Source organism: Xyrauchen texanus, chromosome 5 (assembly GCF_025860055.1).
Source record: "Xyrauchen texanus isolate HMW12.3.18 chromosome 5, RBS_HiC_50CHRs, whole genome shotgun sequence".
NCBI classification, from domain to species: Eukaryota; Metazoa; Chordata; class Actinopteri; order Cypriniformes; family Catostomidae; genus Xyrauchen; species Xyrauchen texanus.
This window is the reverse complement of record NC_068280.1, coordinates 27540719-27550733: the sequence shown is the minus strand read 5'-3', so window position 1 is coordinate 27550733 and position 10015 is coordinate 27540719. Positions and strand designations below refer to the sequence as shown.

General features: G+C 38.6%; 1 long non-coding RNA gene across 1 annotated transcript; it reads right to left on the bottom strand.

Annotated features, from left to right (window-relative positions):
• Positions 1-7197: 7197 nt before the first annotated feature.
• LOC127643936 (uncharacterized) lies at positions 7198-8967 on the bottom strand. The gene is made up of 3 exons (XR_007970607.1): positions 8857-8967; positions 7402-7466; positions 7198-7268 (listed from the first exon to the last, which is right to left on the bottom strand). It is a non-coding gene; the product is annotated as an uncharacterized LOC127643936 (long non-coding RNA).
• Between the last annotated feature and the right edge of the window lie 1048 nt (positions 8968-10015).

Here is a 10015-nt window from a genome sequence, read left to right as displayed (position 1 = left end):
CCTTCAGGGTCAATGACTGTAGCCTTTTGTGATGTTTGTGCATAGCACTTCTCATTTGATCTCTCAACCACAGTGGCTGATCCAGCTTTGCCACTCAGGACTATTGAGGGGCTCATACTCAACTATTACAAAAGGTTACAAATGTTAATTTATGCTTAAAGAGGCAAATAATAGGAGTTTTTAAAATAATTAATTATTATTTTCTAATGGAGTGTACTTCAGTATCTGTTATACAGTACTGAATAAAAAACAAAACACATTTTTGTTTTTGCTCATTTTAAAGAAAAGGATACAAGGGAATGTAAACTTTGTGCACAGCTATACAGTATTTTTATTCAGTGCTGTTCAAAAGTCTTAAAACATTAGGTGCTTCACAAAAACATTTGTCTTAAGACAAGTTATTTTATTCTGCTTGAGAGTTTTAATTGGAAATATAAATTTTAGACTATAGTAGTATACTCACTATCATGCATTGAATTACAGAAATAGTTCACCCAAAAATTATAATCTTTAGTAATTCTCTCATTATTTCCTCACCCTTATGTCATCTCAAACTCCCATGACTTTCTTCCACAGAATTCAAACAAAGATATTTTAATGGAAATATGACGTCTGTTTGTTCACACAATGCAGGTGAATGTTGACCAAATCTTTTATCTCCAAAAAGGACATAAAGGCAGCATTAAGGTAATACATATGACTGTCTTCTGAAGCGATCCAATCAGTTTTGTGTGAGAACAGACCAAACTGTAACTCCTTTTTCGCTATCTGTCTTGGCAGTAGTCTCCTATCCAATCATGATTTCAAGCTCAATTACACTTCATAGTGCTTAATGCATGCCAGAATGCTAGATGGGTCTAAGAAGTGTAATCAAACTTGAAATCTTGGAGACCTGAGCATGAAATCTAGGGCTAGGAGACTTCTTATGTCAAGATTTGTATTGAAAAAGGAGTGTACATTTTTTTTTTATGAAATTTTCTTATAAAAACTATTAGTCTTACACATAACCTTTTTGCCACCTTTATGCCTTGCATTGTATGGAGATAAACCGATCATATCTCTAAAATATTTTATTTGTGCTCTGTGGAAGAAAGTCCACACAAGTTCAAGTTTGAGACCACTTAAGGGTGAGTAAATGAAGAGTAAATTATAATTATTGGATGAACTATTCCTTTAAAACCATACTGAATGATTTTATGCTGTCAGAGCCTTTTTATATGAAAATGTCATGTATCTCTGTAAGATATCATTGTCTTCTAAATCATTTTTAGGAGCTAAGGAAGCCACCCTCCCTCCTCATGGACTGCACCAGATTTGCCAGTTCTTGCTCCAAGGCACTTGCAAGTTCCCGGACATTTCTGGGAGGAATGGCCCAAGCCCTCACCCTCTGATCCAACAGGACCTATTGAGAGGGATTGAGATCCAGGGTCTTCGCTAGCCATGGGAGAACACTGATATTCCTGTCTTCTAGGAAATCATGCACAGAACGAGCAGTATGGCTGGTGGCATTGTCATGCTGGAGGATCATGTCAGGATGAGTCTGCAGGAAGGATACCACATGAGGGAGGAGGATGTCTTCCCTGTAACGCACAGTGTAGAGATTGCCTGCAATGACAGCAAGCTCAGCCGGATGATGCTGTGACGCACCGCCCCAGACCATGATGGACCCTCCACCTCCAAATCGATCCCGCTCCAGAGTACAGGCCTCAGTGTAACACTCATTCCTTTGATGATAAACATGAGTCCGACCATCACCCCTGGTGAGGCAAAACCATGACTCATCAGTGAAGAGTACATTTTGCAAAGGTGGGTTTGTGCCCACAGGCGACGTTGGTGCCGGTGATGTCTGGTAAGGACCTGCTTTACAACAGGCCTACAAGCCCTCAGTCCAGCCTCTCTCCGCCTATTGCGGACAGTCTGAGCACTGATGGAGGGATTGTGCGTTCCTGGTCTAACTCGGGCAGTTGTTGTTGCCATCCTGTACCTGTCCCGCAGGTATGATATTCGGATGTACCAATCCTGTGCAGGTGTTGTTACACGTGGTCTGCAACTGCGAGGATGATCAGCGGTCCTTCCTGTCTCCCTGTAGTGCTGTCTTAAGCGTGTCACAGTACAGACATTGCAATTTATTGCCCTGGCCACATCTGCAGTCCTCATGCCTCCATGCAGATGAGCAGGGACCCTGGGCATCTTTATTTTGGTGTTTTTCAGAGTCCGTAGAAAGGTCTCTTTAGTGTCCTAAGTTTTTATAGCTGTGATCTTAATTGCCTAATGTCTGTAAGCTGTTAGTGTCTTAATGACCGTTCCGCAGCTGCATGTTCATTAATCGTGTATGGTTCATTGAACAAGCATGGAAAACATTGTTTGAACCCTTTACAATAAAGATCTGAAAAGTTATTTGGATTTTTACAAAATTCTTTAAAATACAGTGTCCTGAAAATGGGATGTTTCTTTTTTTGCCGAGTTAAAATATATATACACTCACCTAAATGATTATTAGGAACACCTGTTCAATTTCTCATTAATGCAATTATCTAATCAACCAATCACATGGCAGTTGCTTCAATGCATTTAGGGGTGTGGTCCTGGTCAAGACAATCGCCTGAACTCCAAACTGAATGTCAGAATGGGAAAGAAAGGTGATTTAAGCAATTTTGAGCGTGGCATGGTTGTTGGTGCCAGACGGGCCGGTCTGAGTATTTCACAATCTGCTCAGTTACTGGGATTTTCACGCACAACCGTTTCTAGGGTTTACAAAGAATGGTGCAACAAAAATGCCTTGTTGATGCTAGAGGTCAGAGGAGAATGGGCCGACTGATTCAAGCTGATAGAAGAGCAACTTTGCCTGAAATAACCACTCGTTACAACCGAGGTATGCAGCAAAGCATTTGTGAAGCCACAACACGCACAACCTTGAGGCGGATGGGCTACAACAGCAGAAGACCCCACCGGGTACCACTCATCTCCACTACAAATAGGAAAAAGAGGCTACAATTTGCAAGAGCTCACCAAAATTGGACAGTTGAAGACTGGAAAAATGTTGCCTGGTCTGATGAGTCTCGATTTCTGTTGAGACATTCAGATGGTAGAGTCAGAATTTGGCGTAAACAGAATGAGAACATGGATCCATCATGCCTTGTTACCACTGTGCAGGCTGCTGGTGGTGGTGTAATGGTGTGGGGGATGTTTTCTTGGCACACTTTATGCCCCTTAGTGCCAATTGGGCATCGTTTAAATGCCACGGCCTACCTGAGCATTGTTTCTGACCATGTCCATCCCTTTATGGCCACCATGTACCCATCCTCTGATGGCTACTTCCAGCAGGATAATGCACCATGTCACAAAGCTCGCATCATTTCAAATTGGTTTCTTGAACGTGACAATGAGTTCACTGTACTAAAATGGCCCCCACAGTCACCAGATCTCAACCCAATAGAGCATCTTTGGGATGTGGTGGAACGGGAGCTTCGTCCCCTGGATGTGCATCCCACAAATATCCATCAACCGCAAGATGCTATCCTATCAATATGGGCCAACATTACTAAAGAATGCTTTCAGCACCTTGTTGAATCAATGCCACGTAGAATTAAGGCAGTTCTGAAGGCGAAAGGGGGTCAAACACAGTATTAGTATGGTGTTCCTAATAATCCTTTAGGTGTGTGTGTGTGTGTGTGTGTGTGTGTAATATATATATCTTATGTTTATACAAGTAACTTTTTTTTTAATGTCCAGAAGAACGGATTACACATTAATGGATTGACACATTAACATATATATATATATATATATATATATATATATATATATATATATATATATACACATATATACATACACATATATATATATATATATATATATATATATATATATATATATATACGCACACATACATACACACACATATATATATATATATATATATATATATATATACACATACGTACATATATATATATATATATATATATATATATATATATGTATGTTAATGTGTCAATCCGTTAATGTGTAATCCGTTCTTCTGGACATTAAAAAAAAGTTACTTGTATAAACATAAGATACACAAATGATATACATTTATGCATTTGGCAGACGCTTTTATCCAAAGCGACTTACAGTGCAATTATTACAGGGACAATCCCCCCGGAGCAACCTGGAGTTAAAGGGTAACTAAACACCTGCTCAGAGTCTGACTCCACCCACTAGAAATATTTGAAAATGCAGGAAAAGTGGGCAGACCCCGGCGGGGATAGAGGGAACGAACCGAGTGCAGGGCTGGGGGGGGCACCTGAGACTCGTAGTGACGGATTAATTGACAGCTGCTGTCAGACTCTATGTAATAATCTATTATAATAATAACTCTTATTATTATTCCTCACACGGTCGCAAGAGGACACGTACATGAATCTGGCGTGGTGAGCTGGAACCTGCTTACGTCAGCTGTCACCGCTTACGTCACGAAGTACCGCAACAGCCAATAGGAAAATTCAACTGCAGTAGCCACCGTTCAACCTGAAGAGGGCAGCACTCAGACGTTTTTACACCATATATTGTAGAATTAAAACACTTTATACACAAATGTCAAAAAAATTACTTGAATCAATGACCAGTACTAATAAAGCCCCATGCTTACAGATCATTAACTAAAAAAAGTTGGTTTAGGGTTTAGTTACCCTTTAAGTGTCTTGCTCAAGGACACAATGGTGGTGGCTGTGGGGTTCTACTGACATCAGTGTATTATTAACATCAAATATGAACACTATATTTTATTAGTTTATCTTATGTAGACAAAATACATTCAACTATAAACTTAAAACTGAGGTCTAAGTTTTTAAATAACCTGTAAGAAATTTTCCAGGAGTTCAATGAATCTATTTTTCATTTATTTAGTTTAGCTAAATGTATTATGTCATAATAACTTCTTACCGATGGGTGGGGTCGACAAGCCAACAATGCATGCCGCAAAGTTGTGTAAAATAAAATTTTCTTCACAAGAAAATATAATTCACCAGAAACCAAACCAACAATACGGAGTACATTTTTGCATCAAGTTTGCCTCCGAACTCGGACGACACCGATAAGAAGAACCCAGCGAAAATGTGTGCTTGTGCTCTTGGGTTGGTTTTTGTTGGTTGTTTTACTTTTCTACAAGTTGTTTTAATAATAAGATATTATAGTAGCGTACAGTAGCATTTTCGTTATTTTTATCTTTAATAACAGTAAACTGTTATATTATCTTTTTATGAAAAATAAAATATAAACATTACAAATTGAAGTAATTTCTCTATCATTAATGTAATATGCATATCAAATGAACAAGTGAAAAGATTAACTATATTATGATCATTGAATTATGATTCTTTTTTTGTATTTATTAATGCAAAAATAATATATTTAACTGCCTATTATAAAATGATATATAAAGATATCAAATTCATGAAGTCACACGGGTCAAATTTTCATGACATGTATGCGACAGCTCCCGAGTGTTCTCGAACACATGGAATTTACGTCAGCGTCTGAAATAGCTCACTCATTTCGTTCACTCAATGCTGAAATATAGTGCACTCGCAGCCATTCATAGGAAATAGTGAAAGAGTGGGTGATTCAGACACGGCAGAAGTGGTGCTAGCTGCAGCAAGCTCCTCCTCTCTTGACCTAGTCTAGCTCCACCTCTATGGAGCTAGTGAAGCGCCACTCATTTCGCCACCTAATGGCTGTTAATACAAGACCTTTGTCAGATCGAACTTAACCTAATGAGGATTTTTATTTTTATTGTTGATGCGCAAAGATTAGGTCAAAGTAACCACAAGACTTAACTGGAGATGCTGGCATAGCTGATATTGCCTGATCTTTCTTTAACATGTTTCATGATTTCTCGCATTGTTTCTGTGCACCCCTGCTTTTTTTTCTCTTCCCCATCATATTGAGGCTATTTGTGAATTTATCTCAATTAAATTAATGTAGTAAATTATGCTCCTAATATGCAATTTGCTTTTAAACATGGGAACTGAGTTGCCCTTGCAGGTGCGCTAAAAAAATTTTAAATGATCACCTATTTGCTTGTCTTATCTCGATTATTCCTTTTATATGTACACTTAGGATCTCCACCTCCAAAAAAAAATAAAAAAAATAAATGAATGCATGTACAACAGTGTAGTTTTGGATGGACTCAGTTGACATCTTAATCAAATCAGTCTTAATCAAATGGTATTTAGTAACCTGTCCAGTAGTCTCAAACCAGCCACATGTCACACTAAAGAAAAAATCAAGAGGACAAGTGTATTCTGAGACTAGTAGCAAGGCAACATTCCAGGAACATTTATTAGACTGGAAGTGTTACTTAATTTACAATTTATTAGTACATACTTCACTGCCCTCAAGTGTTGCTGTATTTATTTTATTTCTATTTAACCTATATTAGCAAAATGTACAGCTAACATAAAAATTAATCTTCAATCTAGGAACAAAATGTATAATAAGATATAAGATACAAAACTGAATTATAGTATATTAAGTTTCAAGAACACTTTTTTTTCCCCCACAAAACTTGAATTGGTTGAAAATATAAGACATTTTACAAACCCGAAAACTACAAGACAATACAAAACAAAGTTTACGAAACAATATTTACCCAGACCTACCCCATCATTTAGCTTGTTGAATGTGAGGGTTGTGCTGGCAAGACATACAAATATTTATTTTGTCATATTTTTCCTGCATGAAAAACTACATGTCCTCAATTCTCTCAAAGGTGAAAAGGAATGGAGCCAGGATTTTGTCCTCATCCATTTCACCTTCATAGAAAATAGTGTCAATAAACAGGTCCCGCATTGTTATGGCCAACAAGGCATCATCCTCGTTCATCCTTATGACCTGTGGTAATTGAACTTTCACAGCAAAATGGGTTCGGTTCTCCTCTGCCCAGTCACAGGCGAGCAGAATCCGTTTCATCACCGCCGAGTCCTTTGTGCAAAAAGATATGACATTTCAATAATAATGTAATTAGTCAAGTGCTGCTCAAACACTTTTATGAAACAGGAAAGGTTATTACATAAACAAACAATAGTCAAACAATACATAAATATTCCCTGTACATACATGGATTTGTGTAGATGGGGTGACATACATGGATTTGTGTAGATGGGGTGACCTTCATGATGTCTGGCACAGATGGGGTGACCTCCATGACGTCTGGCACAGATGGGGTGACCTCCATGATGTTTAGATCCAGTTGGATCATTTGGTTGGTGACTGACCGTTGGCTTTGAAGAAAAAGTGACAAAACAGTAAAATTGGAAAACTGGAAAATTTTCCAGTGTGCATTATTTTTTTATTTATTACAATTGATCTGCATACTAGGAATGCACACATAAAGTATAATTATCAGTTTCATACCTTGCCAGAGGAAATGCCTGTAGTAACTGATGGCACCACCACCTCCTGATTACAGGCATGTCAGACTGATAAAAGATGACAATTGAAAATCTTAAGCATAAAATGTTAATTGTGTTTTCAACCCTTTTTGCTGAACAAATAACCAGAAATTGGTAAAAACTCCCAGCTGAAAAATCAAAGGGCTTCCCAAGGGTCACATACAGGGCATACTGAAATACAAAATCAAAACTCTGATGTTATATTAACAAATGCAGTGTTTACAGAAACAATAGTATAGCAATTATAACACTTACCATCAACATTAATATCCCACAGTCAGTCCCTCCAAGCTGAAGTGGTGCGCCATGTTAATTAAGAGTGGAATAAGACCATATTGTACATACAGTATATAGTGTACTCTGAATGTATTATATGATGACATTCCACTGCTGATAATAATGGTTTACATGCAAAGAAGTTAAAAGCTGTACCACATAGTCCAAAGGCCAGGTGAAATTTGATTTGCTAAGTTCTAAGTTCATAATCTATGATAAAACAATAACACAACACATTTAATTATTATACAACAATATATCTTCTGGAGCAGTCACATGTAAGCAGAAAACAAAGTTGATCATATTGTATTATACCATGGTCAGTCTAAATACTGGATTCTGATTGGCTGGAAGGTGGTGTGCATTAAAACAGTTTACTGCACAGTTAGTTCCAGTCAGTTTGCATAGATAGACACTTAGCAATTGTTTTATGGAGACATGTCTGTCTTGCTTTGACACATGGGCAGTGCCAGGAATTCTTTTTAGAATCATATGCTGCTATTCTGCTGCCCAGTCTGCTGTGTTATGATATCTTTGACTCATATATTGAAAAATACTTTTTAGAAGGAGGCCCTCCAACATTCACCTCAACAGAAAGTGGAACACCTGCATCAGCAGTTGCTTTTTGGCGGTTTAAGCAAATTTGCTTCCTTGCGTCCCCAAATATCATCGCAGTATCCATTTCTGACAGAATCTCCCCCTCCATAATGATGAATGCGGTGTCCATTCGAGGGCAGAAGGGCAAAGACTTTAGATGCATGCACTCATAAGGAAAAATTCCACTCCTGACTGCAAATTCAGCATTTGTCTTGCATTCATCCAGTTCACAGATTAGGTTTTGGCTTGAACCCCATGTTTTTTTCTGAACATGTATAGGAGAGCAAGGCTTAAAGAATGATTTATCAACAGCAAAGATGCCATTTTTGGCATTAATGCATTGGCATGACAGGTGCCGTTTAGCTGAATTTTCAGACACCCTTTGCCTGTGTTTTCTGTTAATGTGAACCAGCAAGTTCCTTTTATTTATTTGAATGCCACCACCCTCCATCTGGCCCTCACACACCTAGATAAAAAGGACTCATACGTTCGAATGCTGTTCATAGACTTCAGCTCAGCATTCAACACAATCATTCCCCAGCACCTGATTGGAAAGCTGAACCTGCTGGGCCTGGACACCTCCCTCTGCAACTGGATCCTGGACTTCCTGACTGTGAGACCTCATTCAGTCCGGATCGGGAACAGCATCTCCTCCACCACCACACTGAGCACTGGGGCCCCCAGGGCTGTGTGCTCAGTCCACTGCTGTTCAATCTGCTGACTCACGACTGTGCAGTCACTCTGCTGACTCACATCATCAAGTTCGCCGATGACACGACCGTGGTGGGTCTCATCAGCAAGAACGATGAGTCAGCATACAGAGAGGAGGTGCAGCGGCTAATGGACTGGTGTAGAGCCAACAACCTGTCTCTGAATGTCGACAAAACAAAAGAGATGGTTGTTGACTTTAAGAGAGTACAGAGTGACCACTCTCCGCTGAACATTGTTGTGGCAAAAAATAATCAACCAACCATTATCACTGCGTAAGAGACACTCTGACTCAAACAGTCTTTTAAAATTATTTATTCTTGCAAGAAGGACCCGGTCATTACACAGAAGTTGATCTGTGCTGTGAGTGGGGCCCAGAAAGGGAGGGCTGACTTGTATTTTATACTCTTTTATCCCAAGGTTTCTCAACAAAAGCAGATCCTCCCCCTCTGCATCCCTCAGACACAGAGGCATTCCCTTGCAATGACTATTACTGTTCAATGAGTATCAAAATTTCTACAACAATTCCTTTTTATCATTCAGATTACTCAATCACAATAATAAACAATAAGACAAATTTTAAGTCATACCATCACACTTACACTCTTCATCTCTGATTTTCGCATAAATGATCAATCACTCTCTTAAACATTTGTGAAATAACATTTGGAAAAATAAAAAGCTTAGGCTGTTTTAGGTGGAGATAGTCCCCTAAGAATTAGCAAGCAAGTAAAGACTTTATCTGAAGCCGGGCTAGATGAGTAAACACCGTTACTGCACGTCTGACATAAAATCAGACCCTCAGTCACCTCGGTATAAACAAGAGATAGTGTACAGATTAAGTAGGAAAAACACATCAATTTAACATTTTGGTTATGTCAGCAGGCTAAAAAAATTCAAAGAATAAAAGTAGAATAAAATCCCTCATTTCAAACCCTCTCATTGTACGTCATCTCGTAACACGGATGACAGCTGCTTATAACCCTCTTTACATA